The sequence below is a fragment of the Micromesistius poutassou genome (assembly GCF_964030765.1).
Source record: "Micromesistius poutassou genome assembly, chromosome: 16".
Classification (NCBI taxonomy): Eukaryota; Metazoa; Chordata; class Actinopteri; order Gadiformes; family Gadidae; genus Micromesistius; species Micromesistius poutassou.
In genome coordinates, this window is record NC_140286.1 from 3,030,721 (window position 1) to 3,047,970 (window position 17,250).

General features: G+C 41.9%; 1 gene segment (V, D, J or C); it reads right to left on the reverse strand.

Moving 5' to 3' along the window:
• Positions 1–10,401: 10,401 nt before the first annotated feature.
• On the reverse strand, positions 10,402–11,055 carry LOC311361238 (T cell receptor alpha variable 38-1-like). The segment is given in 2 exons: positions 11,013–11,055; positions 10,402–10,748 (listed from the first exon to the last, which is right to left on the reverse strand).
• Positions 11,056–17,250: the final 6,195 nt, after the last annotated feature.

Sequence of the window (17,250 nt, forward strand, 5' to 3'; positions counted from 1 at the left end):
AGATTTAATTTATTTAAAGGAGAACCAAACCCCAACACAACTTGTAGATTGTTTTCCACTGTAGTTGACTTCCTCTAGGTCAGGGGTCTTAAACGTTTTTAGGCCAAGGACCCCATAGCTGATAGTGACTGAGCTGGGACCCCCCACTACATATATTGTATAAAACGTGTGTTAAATATTAAACTGGGCCTACAATAACATGTAGGACAACCTATAGTGTCATGTATAAACATACCTTGTTATTGTGCATACAATAATAAGGCTTAGTAACAAAGCTCCATCCATTGTGGCTCACAAAATACCTAACTCATAGGAGCAGGAGCAAAACACAGGAGTCTGTGTTTCCTGTCACTGTGGGCCTCACATCACAGTAGTACAGAGCAGAGTCTCTCACTGCAGCAGAGGAGATCTTCAGATCCACACAAGTCTTCTTTTCAGTCAGTTCAGTAGAAAACCTTTTGTCTGAACCAAGAGACTCAGCTGTCCTGTTGTTACCAAACCCTGAGATGTACAGCAGGAACTGTGGTGGTTCTCCAGGATACTGACGGTACCAGAAGAAATTATCATTAATTTCAGCAGTTTCGGAGAGCCTGTAGGACAGAGTAGCAGTCGTATCTTCTAAACAGTTCCCTTCCTTCTTGACAGGAGTGAGGTCCACACTATAAACACCTGTAAAATAGAAGGTTAATCTATAAACATGTTGCCATGGAGATACAAATTTCTTTAATCTTCACTCTACAGAAATTCTTCAACTTACCTGTTAATTTACAAACTACAAGTAGAAAGACTGACATCATGTCAAACAACATGGGAGCCCTTATACTCAACATGCTACCTCTGTATTTCTGTTTTAGCTCTCCAGATGTCCCTCCCCTGAATCACAGTTTAAGGCGATGACAAATGCTCTTCAAGTTCCTAGTCAGGTTTTTGTACAGTGAGTCTGTGTTTCCTGTCACTGTGGGCCTCACAGCACAGTAGTACAGAGCAGAGTCTGTCACTGCAGCAGCGGAGATTTCCAGATGAAACATTTGTCTTCCTCCGTCCTTTTTCAAAGTAAATCCAGATAGCTTCATGTATTCTTTGATAAGGATCTGTGGAGGGGAGCTGGGGTACTGGCGATACCAGAAGAAGCAGTCTGCTGAGGTGTAGTTGCATGAGAGTCACGTTGTCTCCTTGTAGAGCCTGGACTCTGTCCTGGATTGAGTGGATGGTTTGCTGATAACTGTCACCTGCATATGTTAAGAATAAAAGGTCTGTTCAGAGTTAAAGATCCTGGAAATAGCAATATGAATTAATTCATATGAACTGCTAAACATGTTTTGATGTAAATATCTTAAAAGGATAGTGCTTCCAAAGTAGAACTCACCAGTAAACCCAGCGAATAAAACCACTAACATGAGGAGCTGCATAGCTGATACTGGAGACCAATCAGATGTTGTAGAGCAGCAACAATCAAGAGTCTAAAAGCTGTTGTGTTGACAGATTGTTTCTGATGTGCTGCCTGTCAAGCTCCAACTCCTGCTAGAGTGGCACCAAGGACTGAGACAGGAGAAGACCTTCTACTTTACTGGCTCTGTGGAGACCGTGAGGACACAGGAAGAGGAGCAGCAAGAGCTCTGAGTTCTAGTTTCAAAGGTTGAGGAGAACCACTGTGGTGACACTCTACATGTCAAATGAAGATCACTTTGTGTTAAAAATATGATTATATTATGTCAACTGATTTGATGAATGTTAGATTCCTGTTAGTTTTGACCAGAGCGCTTGGGACATTCTTCTGGATGAAAAAGGTTTTAATTTAACGTTGACTCCCTCAGTAACTGTCTTAACCTAGTGTGTTTTTGTTCAGTGGTACATCTGTTGGATATTTCACTCAGATGCCCTACTTATGGGAGTAGTGCTACAGTGTATCATTCACACGTAAAACATGAAGCCAAAAACTGTTTGAGTTCAGTTGATGTTCTGGATGTTGTGGACTGGAAACAACGGTCTCGACTATTCTGTTGAGAACTCTTTGACCTTGCTCAAAGAGTAAAAACTGAGGATCCTGGCTAGGCTGAAGTCTGTACCAGTGAAGATGAACTTTGTCATAGCCAGTATGATAGGTGCATTTGAGTGTTACAGATGCTCTCTTTTCCACTGACTTTCTGCTTATCAAAAGAGATGGAGTCCCCAGCTATCAGACCTGGAAAAAGTCCACATAAAGAATGTGTTAGATTGATATGGACCATAAAAAACACACCAGGATTACGGGATTACAGGATTTTAAACGTCTAAAACAATAACATATGAGTCAAATTACACAAATATAATAAACAATTTGAACCCTCATTTTCCAAATATTATGCAAAGAGAATGAAATGCATAAAGATTTTAAGATGTTTGGTGTGTGGGGAAAATGTCCCCGAGAGGCAGTGATGTGTTTAATAAGTAATGTCTTTGTACTGGTTTCAGAGGGAGAAGGAATTATGTTTTGTGCTCAGCAGGTTTTTGTACAGGGAGTCTGTGTTTCCCGTCACTGTGGGCCTCAGAGCACAGTAGTACAGGGCAGAGTCTGACAGCTTCAGGTTCTGGATCCTCAGAGGAACTGTTTTGTTTTGGATTTGGGCATCAAATCTGTCTCTGTCAAACTCTGCAGCATTATCTCCATTTCCAATTGTAAAGCGTTGTAGCATGTACCTGGGGAAGTCGTTGATTTGTTGTTTGTACCAGAACAAATACACATTAGTGCTCATGGTCTCAAATGTACAGCAAAGACTAACTGTGAGTCCTTCAGTAGCAATGATATCCTCTCTGGTCTGGGTCACTCTGTCTTCTCCTTTACACTCTTGGGAAGAACAGAAGATGTGGATTAATGAATGAATCGATCAAGTGATGAGGGCAAGTCAACAAGTCTATAAAGAGATACCCAGCCAGAGAGTCAGAACCAGAATGAGTTAATATTATGGAGGTGATAGATGAACATGGACAATAAGAACACAACAGAATAAAATGTCTAAAACATCAAATACCAAATGGATAAAATGTTTGACGATTAATGCATATTTGTAGTGTGAAGCATGCAGTTTTAATCTTACCAGGTATAAGTGCAGCAATAATAATCCACAGCCAGTTTTCCATCTCAACAGCAGGTCTAGAGCAACAGGAGAAACCATCTGGTGTTCAGCTAAAGTATGAGACTTATTCTCTTCATGGTACCAGCTCTTAAAAATACAATGACCAAACATGTTGATGAAATAGTAAAACACCTACTTGATAACACTGACCTCTAGGGGTGGATAAGCGATCTTACCTTCATGTTCACGTAAAGAAGAGCAACTATTGAAACATAGATGTTTTTTAATTTAATGAGCCATGCGGATAAAAGCTACAAATATACCACACAATTCACACCACATTATTTAAAAATAATAAAGCAAGTGAACTTACTGCAAAAATATTTTAATATTTTTTAATTTAAAAAATGGTAAACATTTATAATTAATCAGGAAATAAATATTGGAATGAATTCATGTGTTTTTTTCAGAAATGTCTGTGTACTGGTCTCAGGGGGAGATGGAAGTGTGTTTTGTGTTCAGCAGGTTTTTGTACAGGAAGTCTGGGTTTCCTGTCACTGTGGGCTGCAGAGCACAGTAGTACAGAGCAGAGTCTGTCACTGCAGCAGAGGAGATCTCCAGATGGAACATTTGTCTTCTGCCGTCATTTTTAAAAGTAAATCCAAATACCTCCTGGTATTCTTTGATAAGGAACTGTGGAGGTGAGCTGGGGTACTGGCAATACCAGAATAAATAAGGAGTAGTTGCAGGAGAGAGTCACGTTTTCTCCCTGTAGAGCCTGGACTCTGGATTGTCCTGGATTGAGTGGATGGTTTGCTGATTACTTTTACCTGCAAATTTTAAGAATCAAAGAGTCAGTTACTTCCACAGTGTTAAAGATCCTGGAAATAATAATGAGTTAATTAATATGAACTGCTAAACCTGTATTGAATTCAATGTCCTAAACAGGATAGTGGTTTTAATGCAGAACTCACCAGCAAACCCACTAAATAAAACCACTAAGACGAAGAGCTGCATAGCTGATTCTGGAGACCAATCAGATGTTGTAGAGCAGCAACAATCAAGAGTCTAAAAGCTGTTGTGTTGACAGATTGTTTCTGATGTGCTGCCTGTCAAGCTCCACCTCCTGCTAGAGTGGCACCAAGGACTGAATGAGACAGGAGAAGACCTTCTACTTTACTGGCTCTGTGGAGACTGTGAGGATTCAGGAAGAGGAGCGACAGGAGCTCTGAGTTCTAGTTTCAAAGGTTGAGGAGAACCACTGTGGTGAGACTCTACATGTAAATATGTCAAATGAAGATCACTTTGTGTTAAAAATATGATTATATTATGTCAACTGATTTGATGAATGTTAGATTGCTGTTAGTTTGATTTTCCTTTACTTTGCTAGCCGATATGGTGCCACAATCAAAATATATCAGCTCACTGGATAGGTGTCTTCCTATGTTGATGGTTGGGATTTAATTTATTTAAACGAAATCCAAAGCTCAACACCACTTGTAGATTGTTTTCAACTTTAGAATAATCCCTTTGTAGAATAACAGATGATATTACATATGTACCTTTGTTTTAAGGTGCCCTTCTGATTAATAATGTTGATGTGACTCATTTGTTGAGGGAGTTATTCAACCATGGATTGATAATAATGATCTCTCGGGGTGATATCAAGGTGGTAAGAGATACCGTCAGAGTGGTTGGGACATTCTTCTAGATTGAAAAAGATTTTTAATTTAACGTTGAATCCCTCAGTGGCTGTCTTAACATAGTGTTTTTTTGTTCAGTCGTACATCTTATGAATCATTCATTGAGATTCCTTACCCATGGGAGTCCTGCTACTGTGGATTATTAGCAGGTGCAACCACAGTGTCTCTGATAAACCACGAAGAACCACAATCCATCTGATAGAACGGTGTGGTGGGATTACCACTTCCCTCGTCTTTGAAAAATTTGAAGATCATTACCTTCAAGTTCATGTAAAGGCTCCACACTTTGTATCACTGTGTTCTCAAGAGTACAGTAGTAGAGAGCTCTGTCTGCCAGGAACAGCTTTGTTATGGTGAGTTCAGTTGATGTTCTGGATGTCGTGGACTGATAACGACGTTCAGGAATATGTTCAATGTTGCATCTCAACCTTAATGTACATTACAAAAAGGACAGAAGATTACCGACATCCTTGTCTTGTCTATCTTGTCTGAATATGAGCAATACAATGTTTTTTTCAATGAGACATGAGGATCAAATCCACGGCCCTACGCCTTCATCGCGTGGCTGAATGTGAGGTTTTTGTACAGGGAGTCTGTGTTTCCTGTCACTGTGGGCCTCACAGCACAGTAGTACAGAGCAGAGTCTCTCACTGCAGCAGAGGAGATCTTCAGATCCACACGAGTCTTCTTTTCAGTCAGTTCAGTAGAAAACCTTTTGTCTGAACCAAGAGACTCAGCTGTCCTGTTGTTATCAAACCCTGAGATGTACAGCAGGAACTGTGGAGGTTCTCCAGGATACTAACAGTACCAGAAGAAATCATCGCTCCCAGTCATTTTAGAACGACTATAGGACAGGGTAACAGTTGCACCTTCTAAACTGTTCACTTCCTTCTCGACAGAAATGAGGCCCAGACTATAAACACCTGTAAAGATAAGGTTAATCTGTAAACATGATGCATACAAGTTCCCTTTAATATTTACTCATCAGAATTTCTGGTGGGCCGCAACTTACCTGTTGATTTACAAACTACCAGTAGAAAGAGGACTAACATCTTGTCAAACATTGGAACACTAATATGCAACATACTACCCCAGTATCTCTGTTGTAACATACTGTTTCTTCAATAGACTCCTGGTAAATTCACCTCTCCAAATGCGCCTCCCCTGAACTACAGTTGAAGATGATGACAAATGCTCTTCAAGTTCCTTGTCAGGTTTTTGTACAGGGAGTCTGTGTTTCCTGTCACTGTGGGCTCCACAGCACAGTAGTACAGAGCAGAGTCTGTCACTGCAGCAGCGGAGATCTCCAGATAAAACATTTGTCTTCCTCCGTCCTTTTTCAAAGTAAATCCAGATAGCTCCATGTATTCTTTGATAAGGAACTGTGGAGGTGAGCTGGGGTACTGGCGATACCAGAAGAAGTATGTTGCTGAAGAGTAGTTGCAGGAGAGGGTCACGTTGCCTCCTTGTAGAGCCGGGACTCCCTGGATTGAGTGGATGGTTTGCTGATAACTGTCACCTGCATATGTTAAGAATGAAAGGTCAGTGTCTACTACAGTGTTAAAGATCCTGGAAATAGCAATATGAATTAATTCATATGAACTGCTAAACATGTATTTTTATTTTTATTTTTTAAATATTTTATTTTCAAATTCTGCTAAACATGTATTGAGGTCCATGTCCGAATTAGGACAGTGCTTCTAAAGCAGAACTCACCAGTAAACTCAGTGAATAAAACCACTAACATGAAGAGCTGCATAGCTGATACTGGAGACCAATCATATGTTGTAGAGCAGCAACAATCAAGAGTCTAAAAGCTGTTGTGTTGACAGATTGTTTCTGATGTGCTGCCTGTCAAGCTCCACCTCCTGCTAGAGTGGCACCAAGGACTGAATGAGACAGGAGAAGACCTTCTACTTTACTGGCTCTGTGGAGACAGAGGAGGACACAGGAAGAGGAGCGGCAAGAGTTCTAGTTTCAAAGGTTGAGGAGAACCACTGTGGTGACACTCTACATGTAAATATGTCAAATGAAGATCACTTTGTGTTAAAAATATGATTATATTATGTCAACTGATTTGATGAATGTTAGATTGCTGTTAGCTTTGACCAGAGCGCTTGGGACATTCTTCTAGATTGAAAAAGGTTCTAATTTAACGTTGACTCCCTCAGTGACTGTCTTAACATGGGGTGTTTTTGTTCAGTGGTACAGCTGTTTGATATTTCACTCAGATGCCCTACTTATGGGAGTAGTGTTACAGTATCATTCACATGTAAACCATGAAACCAAAAACTGTTTGGTGAGTTCAGTTGATGTTCTGGATGTTGTGGACTGAAAACAATTCTCGACTATTCTGTTGAGAACTCTTTGACCTTGCTCTTTTAACGAGTATAAACTGAGGAGCCTGCTGGTTAGAACGATGTCTGTACCAGAAAAGGCGAACATAATCATTGCTTGTTTCATAGGAGCATCTGAGTGTTACAGATGCTCCCTCTTTTCCACTGACTTCTTGTTTATCAAAAGAGATGGAGTCCCCAGCTATCAGCCCTTGAACAAGTCAACACAAAGAATGCGTTAGATAAACATACAAAATACATTTCATGAAAGTAAAGTTAATAAAAAAAAAACATACAAAAAAACATAAGAATAAAACATCTAAAACATCCAATCATCATGATTCAGTCATATAGGTAGTGTAAATCATTAGGTTTTCATCTTACAGCTAGATGTGCAGCCATAATAATCCACAGCCAGGTTTCCATCTCAACAGCAGGTCTACAGAAACAGGAGAAACTATCTTGTGTTCAGCTCAAGTATTAGACTTATTCTCTTCATGGTACCAGCTGTTAAAGACTCAATGACCAAACATGTTGATGAAATAGTTCAACACCTACTTGATAATACTGACATCTAGTGGTGGAGTATTTAGGAGTTCACTGTTGTTATGAGTTGATTTGTTTTATGTGTAATGTTTGTGTACTGATCTCAGGGGGAGAGGGAAGTATGATTTGTGCTCAGCAGGTTTTTGTACAGGGAGTCTGTGTTTCCTGTCAATGTGGGCCTCAGAGCACAGTAGTACAGAGCAGAGTCAGACAGCTGCAGGTTCTGGATCCTCAGAGGAACTGATGTGTTTTGGATTTGGGCATCAAATCTGTCTTTGAGGAACTCTTCAGCATTATTTCGTCCAAATGTAGAGCGTTGTAGCATGAACCTGGGGAAGTCGTTTTGTTTTTTGTACCAGAACAAATATGGGGTATTGTCAGTCTCAAAGGTACATTGAAGACTAATTGCTTGTCCTTCAGTAGCAATGATTTCTTCTCTGATCTGGATCACTTTATCTTCTCCTTTACACTCTGGGAAAGAACAAAAGATGTGGATTAATGAATCAATCAATCAATCAAGTTCAATGATGAGGGACAGTCAACAAGTCTATAAAGAGATACCCAGCCAGAGAGTGAGAACCAGAATGAGTTCATATTATGGAGGTGATAGATGAACATGGACAATAAGAACACAACAGAATAAAATGTCTAAAACATCAAATACCAATTGGATAAAATGTTTGACGATTAATGCTTGTAGTGTGAAGCATGCGGTTTTAATCTTACCAGATATAAGTGCAGCAATAATAATCCACAGCCAGGTTTCCATCTCAACAGAAGGTCTAGAGCAACAGGAGAAACTATCTAGTGTTCAGCTCAAGTATGAGACTTATTCTCTTCATGGTACCAGCTGTTAAAGACACAATGACCAAACATGTTGATGAAATAGTAAAACAGCTACTTGATAATACTGACCTCTAGGGGTGGATGTGAGACCTCACCTTCAGAATCGATGAGTTATTAATTGAATAAGACATACATTTTACACAATTAAAATAAACTATTTTAACGTGAATATTTCAAACAATATAATGTAAATACAAAAACTGATAGATTTTAAGATATCTGGATTATGGTGAAAACGGATCAATAATTAGGAGTTCACTGTTGTGATGATGATGATGGAGGCAGAGCTCGAGGTTGATGGTGTTTCATCGTCAATTTCCCTGGTGGAAGTCACTGAGGTAGTTAAACATCTCCGCAGTGGCAAAGCCCCAGGGATTGATGAGATCCAGCCAGAAATGCTAAAAGCTCTGGTTGTTGAGGGGCTGTCTTGGTTGACACGCCCATTCAACATTGCGTGGGAGTCTGGTACAGTGCCAAAGGAGTGGCAAACCGGGGTGGTGGTTCCCCTGTTCAAAAAGGGGGACCAGAGAGTGTGTGCCAATTACCGGGGTATCACACTTCTCAGCCTCCCTGGGAAAGTCTACTCTAAGGTGCTGGAAAGGAGGGTTTGGCCGATTGTCGAACCTCAGATTGAAGAGGAACAATGCGGTTTCCGCCCTGGACGTGGAACTGCGGATCAGCTCTTCACTCTCGCAAGGATCCTGGAGGGGGCCTGGGAGTATGCCCATCCGGTCTACATGTGTTTTGTGGATTTGGAGAAGGCATATGACCGGGTCCCCCGGGAGAAACTGTGGGAGGTGCTGCGGGAGTACGGGGTAAGGGGTTCACTCCTCAGGGCCATCCAATCTCTGTACTCCCAAAGTGAGAGCTGTGTCCGCGTTTTCGGCAGCCAGTCAGTTCCGTTCCCGGTGGGTGTTGGCCTCCGCCAGGGCTGCGCCTTGTCACCAATCCTGTTTGTGATATTCATGGACAGGATATCGAGGCGCAGTCGTGGTGGGGAGGGGTTGCAGTTCGGTGATCTGAGGATCTCATCACTGCTCTTTGCAGATGATGTGGTCCTGATGGCATCATCGGCCTGTGACCTTCAGCACTCACTGGATCGGCTGGCGGCAGAGTGTGAAGCGGCTGGGATGAGGATCAGCACCACTAAATCTGAGGCCATAACTCTTAGCAGGAAACCGGTGGATTGCCTTCTCCGGGTAGGAAATGAGTCCTTAGCCCAAGTGAAGGAGTTTAAGTACCTCGGAGTCTTGTTCGCGAGTGAGGGTACGATGGAGCGGGAGATTGGCCGGAGAATCGGAGCAGCAGGGGCGGTATTGCGTTCGCTTTACTGCACTGTTGTGACGAAAAGAGAGCTGAGCCGCAAGGTAAAGCTCTCGATCTACCGGTCGATCTTCGTTCCTACCCTCACCTATGGTCATGAGGGATGGGTGATGACCGAAAGGACGAGATCGCGGATACAAGCGGCCGAGATGAGTTTTCTCAGGAGGGTGGCTGGTTTCTCCCTTAGGGATAGGGTGAGAAGTTCAGTCATCTGGGAGGAACTCGGATTAGAGCCGCTGCTCCTTTGCTTAGAAAGGAGTCAGTTGAGGTGGTTCGGGCATCTGGTAAGGATGCCCACTGGACACCTCCCTTGGGAGGTGTTCCAGGCACGACCAGTGGGGAGGAGACCCCGGGGAAGACCCAGGACTAGGTGGAGAGATTATATCTCAACACTGGCCTGGGAATGCCTCGGGATCCCCCCGTCAGAGCTGGTCAATGTGGCCCGGGAAAGGGAAGTCTGGGGCCCCCTGCTTGAGCTGCTCCCCCCGCGACCCGACCCCGGATAAGCGGATGAGGATGAGGATGTTGTGATGAGTTGTTTAGTCAGAAATGTTTGTGTACTGGTCTCAGGGGGAGAGGGAAGTGTGTTTTGTACTAAGCAGGTTTTTTGTACAGGGAGTCTGTGTTTCCAGTCACTGTGGGCCTCAGAGCACAGTAGTACAGAGCAGAGTCAGACAGCTGCAGGTTCTGGATCCTCGGAGGAACTGATGTGTTTTGGATTTTGCCGTCAAATCTGTCTTTGTCGAACTCTGCAGCATTATTTTCTCCAAAAGTAGAGCATTGTAGCATGTACCTGGGGAAGTCGTTGATTTGTTGTTTGTACCAGAACAAATATGGATTAGTGTCAGTGGTCTCAAATGTGCATATAAGACTAATGGTGTGTCCTTCAGTGGCAATGACATCTCCTCTGGCCTGGATCACTCTGTCTTCTCCTTTACACTCTGGGGAAGAACAGAAGATGGTGATAATTGAACGAAACAATTGAGATCAATAGGAGAGGAGAGTCAACAATGGTCTTTAAGGAGTTACCAGAGAGTGAGAACCTGGATTATCCCACATAATGACCATGATAGATCAACATGGACCATTAAGTACACAACCAAATAAAATGTCTAAAACATCCATTAACCAATAATAATATTATCGTCAAAGTTATTGATGATTCAGTTATATATGTAGTTTAAAACATGAGATTTTCATCTTACCAGATAGAAGTGCAGCAATAATAATCCACAGCGAGGTTTCCATCTCAACAGCAGGTTTACAGCCACTGGAGAAACGATCTGGTGTTCAGCTTAAGTACGAGACTTGCTTAAGTATGGTACCAGCTGTTAGAGACACAACGACCAAACATGTTGATTACATATTTCTAAACCTACTTGCTAATACTGACCTCTAGTGGTGGATAAAGTAAAGATAAGGTTAATCTGTAAACATGTTGCCATGGAGATACAAGTTCCCTTTTATCTTTACTCATCAGAATTTCTGGTGGGCCGCAACTTACCTGTTAATTTACAAACTACCAATAGAAAGAGGACAACATCTTGTCAAACACGGGAACCCTGATACACAACATACTACCCCAGTATCTCTATCTCTCTCTGTATCTCTAACATACTGTTTCTTCAATAGACTCCTGGTAAATTTACCTCTCCAGATGCCCCTCCCCTGAACCACAGTTGAAGGCAATGATAGATCATTTTATTGATCCCCAAGGGGAAATTCAAGACAATGAATTTACATAGTTGAATATTCGTCAAGTCTTGCCGATAGTCGACTGATCCTCGAATCATGTTTTTTTTTTTTGCTCATTGAGCCATATATTGCCGCTTTTCCACCGCCAGTATCAACTCGCCTCGACTCAACTCGGTTCCAGGCGCGTTTCCATCTAAAAAAGTACCTCTTCAATGTGGGCGGGTCGTAGAAAATAACCTCTCCACCATGGGCGGGTCGTCATTAGGTTTTAATCACGGGAGACGCGAAATCTGAATCTGATCAAGACTATTTCCTGATTCCCGGGAAAGGTTATGATGGGAAATAAAATAAAATAAAATAAAAAGCGCAATGACTGCGCGTCTATTGTTGTCATACGGTAACGTTGATGGAGGCGAAACTCGAGCCCTAGGAAAGGAACGACACTAAAACGAAACAGCGAAACGCTGATCCTCCGGAGCCGGTCCATGGCTACAGCCACGCCGGACACACACAACCACGCCAGACACACACAACCACGCGCAGCCTAACTCTAGCCCTAACTCTAACTTGAGTTAAGTTGTGTCCGGCGTGGTTGGAGTCCACAAACCCGCTCCCGAGGGGGACACTGATCAGCGTTTCGCCGTGTGTGTCGCTCCTTTCCCGGGGCTAGAGTTAGGCTGCGCGTGGCTGTGTGTGTCCGGCGTGGCTGGAGTCCACGGACCGGCTCCGGAGGATCAGCGTTTCGCTGTTTCGTTTTAGTGTCGTTCCTTTCCTAGGGCTTGAGTTTCGCCTCCATCAACATTACCGTATGACAACAATAGGCGCGCAGTCATTGCGCTTTTTATTTTATTTACCATCATAACCTTTCCCGGGAATCAGGAAATAGTCTTGATCAGATTCAGATTTCCCGGGAATCGCGTCCCGTGATTAAAACCTAATGATGACCCGCCCATGGTGGAGAGGTTATTTTCTACGACCCGCCCACATTGAAGAGGTACTTTTTTAGATGGAAACGCGCCTGGAACCAAGGCGAGTCGAGTCGAGCTGATACTGTCGGTGGAAAAGCGGCATAAGTGTGTTTTGCCGAAGATTCAACTATGAGATTCAGGCTCCTTCGATCGAATCTCCGAATAGTCGAATATTCGGGGTCACCCCTATCAGTCATACAGCTGATGGTTATTTTATTTAGATTCCCTACTCATGAGAGTTATGCTACAGTGGATTATTGGCAGGTGCAACCATAGTGTCTCTGATCAACAATGAAGATCCACCATCCATCTGATAGAAAGGTGTGGTGGGATTACCACTTCCCTCCTCTTTGAAGAATAGGGAGATCATTGCATTTAGGTTTATGTAAAGGCTTCTCTACACTTTGTATCACTGTGTCTCTGAAGAGCACAGTAGTAGAGAACTGTGTCTGCCAGAGTTAGTTGTGTTATGGTGAGTTCAGTTGATGTTCTGGATGTCATGGTCTGATAACGACGGTCAGGAATATGTTGATCACTCCATGATCTTGCTCCGTTCCGGAGTATAAACTGAGGAGCCTGCTGGTTAGAACGATGTCTGTACCAGAAAAGGCGAACATAATCATCGCTTGTTTCATAGGAGCATCTGAGTGTTACAGATGCTCCCTCTTTTCCACTGACTTCCTGTTTATCAGGAGAGATGGAGTCCCCAGCTATCAGCCCTTGAACAAGTCCACACAAAGAATGCGTTAGATAAACATACAAAATACATTTTATAAAAGTAAAGTTAGTACAAAACAAAACATAAACATACGAAAAAACATGAGAATAAAATATCTAAAACATCCAATCATCATGATTCAGTCATATACGTAGTATGAAGCATTAGCGTTTTCATCTTACCAGATAGAAGTGCAGCCGTAATAATCCACAGCCAGGTTTCCATCTCAACAGCAGGTCTAGAGAAACAGGAGAAACTATCTTGTGTTCAGCTCAAGTATTAGACTTATTCTCTTCATGGTACCAGCTGTTAAAGACTCAATGACCAAACATGTTGATGAAATAGTAAAACAGCTACTTGATAATACTGACCTCTAGGGGTGTATGTGAGACCTCACCTTCAAAATTGATGAGTTATTAATTTAATAAGACATAAATTCGACACAAATAAAATAAACTATTTTAACATGAATATTTCAAACAAGATAATGTAAATACTAAAACTGCAGACAAATTTTAAGATATCTGGATATGGTGAATGGATCATTAATTAGGAGTTCACTGTTGTGATAAGTTGTTTAGTCAGAAATGTTTGTGTACTGATCTCAGGGGGAGAGGGAAGTGTGTTTAGTGCTCAGCAGGTTTTTGTACAGGGAGTCTGTTTCCTGTCACTGTGGGCCTCAGAGCACAGTAGTACAGAGCAGAGTCAGACAGCTGCAGGTTCTGGATCCTCAGAGGAACTGATGTGTTTTGGATTTGGGCATCAAATCTGTCTTTGAGGAACTCTGCACGTCCACTTCCATATGTAGGGCTTTGTAGCATGAACCTGGGGAAGTTATTAATTTGTTGTTTGTACCAGAACAAAGATGGACTTGGGTCAGTGGTCACATATGTACAACAAAGACTAACTGTGAGTCCTTCAGTAGCAATGATATCCTCTCTTTTCTGGATCACTCTATCTTCTCCTTTACACTCTGGGGAAGAACAGAAGATGTGGATTAATATATGAATGAATTGAGATCAATGATGAAAGGAGAGTCAATAAGAGTCTTTAAAGAGCTACCCAGCCAGTGAGTGAGAACCAGGATGAGTCTACAAAATTGGCATGATAGATTAACATGAACCATAAAGAATACAACTGAATAAAATATCTAAAACATCCATTAACCAATAATAATAAAATAATAATTGATGATTCAGTCATACATGTAGTGTGGAACATTTTCATCTCACCAGATACAGCAACAGGAGAAACTTTATGGTGTTCAGCTCAAGTATGAGACTTATTCTCTTAGTAGTTCCAGCTGTTAAAGACACAAAGACCAAACATGTTGATGAAATAGTTCAACATCTACTTGATAATACTGACCTCTAGGGGTGGATAGTGGTTCCCTCAGAATCAATTTAAGAAGAGTAAAAGCTGAAACACTGATGGTTTGTAATTTCATGAGCCATGCTGATAAAAGCTACAAATATGCCACACAATTTAAACCAAATTATTCAGAATATTATGGCAAGAAAACTTACTGAAAAAATATTTTCATATTTTTAAATAAAAAAAATGGGAAACTTAATTTTCATAATAATTAATTAGGAAATAAATATTGTGATGAGTACATGTGTTTTGTCAGAAATGTCCTGGTACTGGTCTCAGGGGGAGAGGGAAGTGTGTTTAGGTTTTTGTACAGGGAGTCTGTGTTTCCTGTCACTGTGGGCCTCAGAGCACAGTAGTATAGAGCAGAGTCTGTCACTGCAGCAGAGGTGATCTGTAGCTCCACAAGTCTCTGTTGTTTGATATGTGTGATTTTCAGTCCTGGTATTGGATTAGTTATGTATCCAGAGTTTTCCATGATAAGGAACTGTGGTGCTGAGCCAGGATACTGGCGGTACCATAAGAGACTATTGACTAAAGAGCTGTTGTATCTGCATGAGAGCACCACACCAGCATCCTCAACAGCACGTTGGACATCCTTCTGTGGACTGATACTGTCTTCAACACTTGGACCTGAAATAAAAAAAGGTGATTCAGTCACTGCACCGAGAATCAAATCTACAATACATAGATTTTTCAGACAACGATGACTTCATTGAACTAATTAGGAGTGATTTGTTGTATTGATAAATACCTTACCACATAAAATGCAACATATCACGAGTGCAAAGAGCATGATGTGGCGACGCAGTGGAGAGCAGAGTGAGTTCAAGTAGAACGGGAGAGAGAATCATAAAAATCACATTTTACTCAACAGTCCTATTGAGGCTGACTCCTCCCATCATCTAATTTCTCGAAAGGTCTCCAATACACAGCAGGCCTTTTTCCATTCACGACCAGTAGAGGGGATCACAGCAAAAACTGAGTTTTGCTAGATGGTCAAACTCATTTTGATTTTCGTTTACTTTGCTAGCGGACATGGAGCCACAACCAAAGGACATCAGCTCACTCACTGGGTAGGTGTCTTGCTATGTGGATTGTCGAGATTTAATTTATTTAAAGAAGAACCAAACCCCAACACCACCTGTAGATTGTTTTCCACTGTAGTAGATTTCCCCTGTAGGTGAACACATGCTATTACATTTGTCACTTGGTTTGCCAGTCCCCTTTGGATTATTAACGTTGAGACACACCTGTTAAGAAAATAGTTAAACCATTACTTGATAATACTGACCTCTATTAAAGTATACCAGTTACTATAATCCCAGTAAAGTATAACATATTCATCACTTGTATCATAGGAGCATCGGAGTGTTACAGTTTCTCCAATTTTTCCACTGACTTCCTGTTTATCATGAGAGATGGAGTCCCCAGCTATCAGCCCTGGAAAGATTCCACATAATGGACGTGTGGATGGATGTGTGTAACATGAGCTTTTCCCAACAGTAGGTTAAAAGCAACAGGAGAAGCTATGGTGTTCAGCTCAAGTAAGGATTTATTCTCTTCATGGTACCAGCTGTTGAAGACACGATCACCAAACATATTGATGAAATAGTTCAACACCTAGTTGATATTACTGACCTGCAGAACAATTTTAAGAAGTTCAGAGTATGGGGAAATGATCTAGAGAGGTTTTGATGAGTTGATGTAGTGTAATGTCTGTGTACTGGTTTCAGGGGAAGAGGGAAATGTGTTTTATGCTCAGCAGTTTTATTGTACAGGGAGTCTGTTTCCTGTCACTGTGGGCCTCAGAGCACAGTAGTACAGAGCAGAGTCAGACAGCAGCAGGTTCTGGATCATCAGAGTAACTGATGTGTTTTGGATTTGGGCATCAAATCTGTTTTTGAGGAACTCTGCAGCATTATCTCCTTCTCCAATTGTAAAGCGTTGTAGCGTGAACCTGGGGAAGTCGTTGATTTGTTGTTTGTACCAGAAAACAGATTGACTTTTTCCAATGGTCTCAAATGTACATCCAAGACTAACTGTGAGTCCTCCAGGCTGGCATTAAAAACATTGACCCTGAAGTGGCTATCAGGGTCACTGAGCTTCTCATGCTCGCACAGCTCATCATAATGTTGTTTCACTCTCCTTGCATGAATGCACAGCGCTTCTCCACACTTAATTTTTTTTCTCTACAACCCCCGGGGGCCTCATGGGCCTCAGTGCGTTGCACCAGGAGCACCGCCCAAAGAAACGCCCCTGTGTGTGTGTGTTTGTGTCATCAACCTTTAATAACCAGGAAAAGTGTTATTGACGTTATTCTTTCCCATCTAGTTAATCGAGATAAGTTCACAAAATGGGGGTCCTCCTTGGGGTCTTTTTCATATGACATATCGTTGCAGAAGTACATACCGGAAGTACATTGGATATGCAAGAAGCAGCTAGCCTCTAGCCATATAAACGGTGGTCGGTTAAGCTGAGCATTGTGTTTCTAGGTAAAATATTGACATTGTTGTGCTCTGCGATGTCTGAAATGCTTAGCTATTGTGATAGCCACAAGTGTGGCTGATGTACATGATGTATAATTTAGATTCCGTGCTCATGGGAATCCTGCTGCAGTGGAACATTAGCAGGTGCAACCACAGTGTCTCTGATAAACCATGAAGAACCACAATCCATCTGATAGAAAGG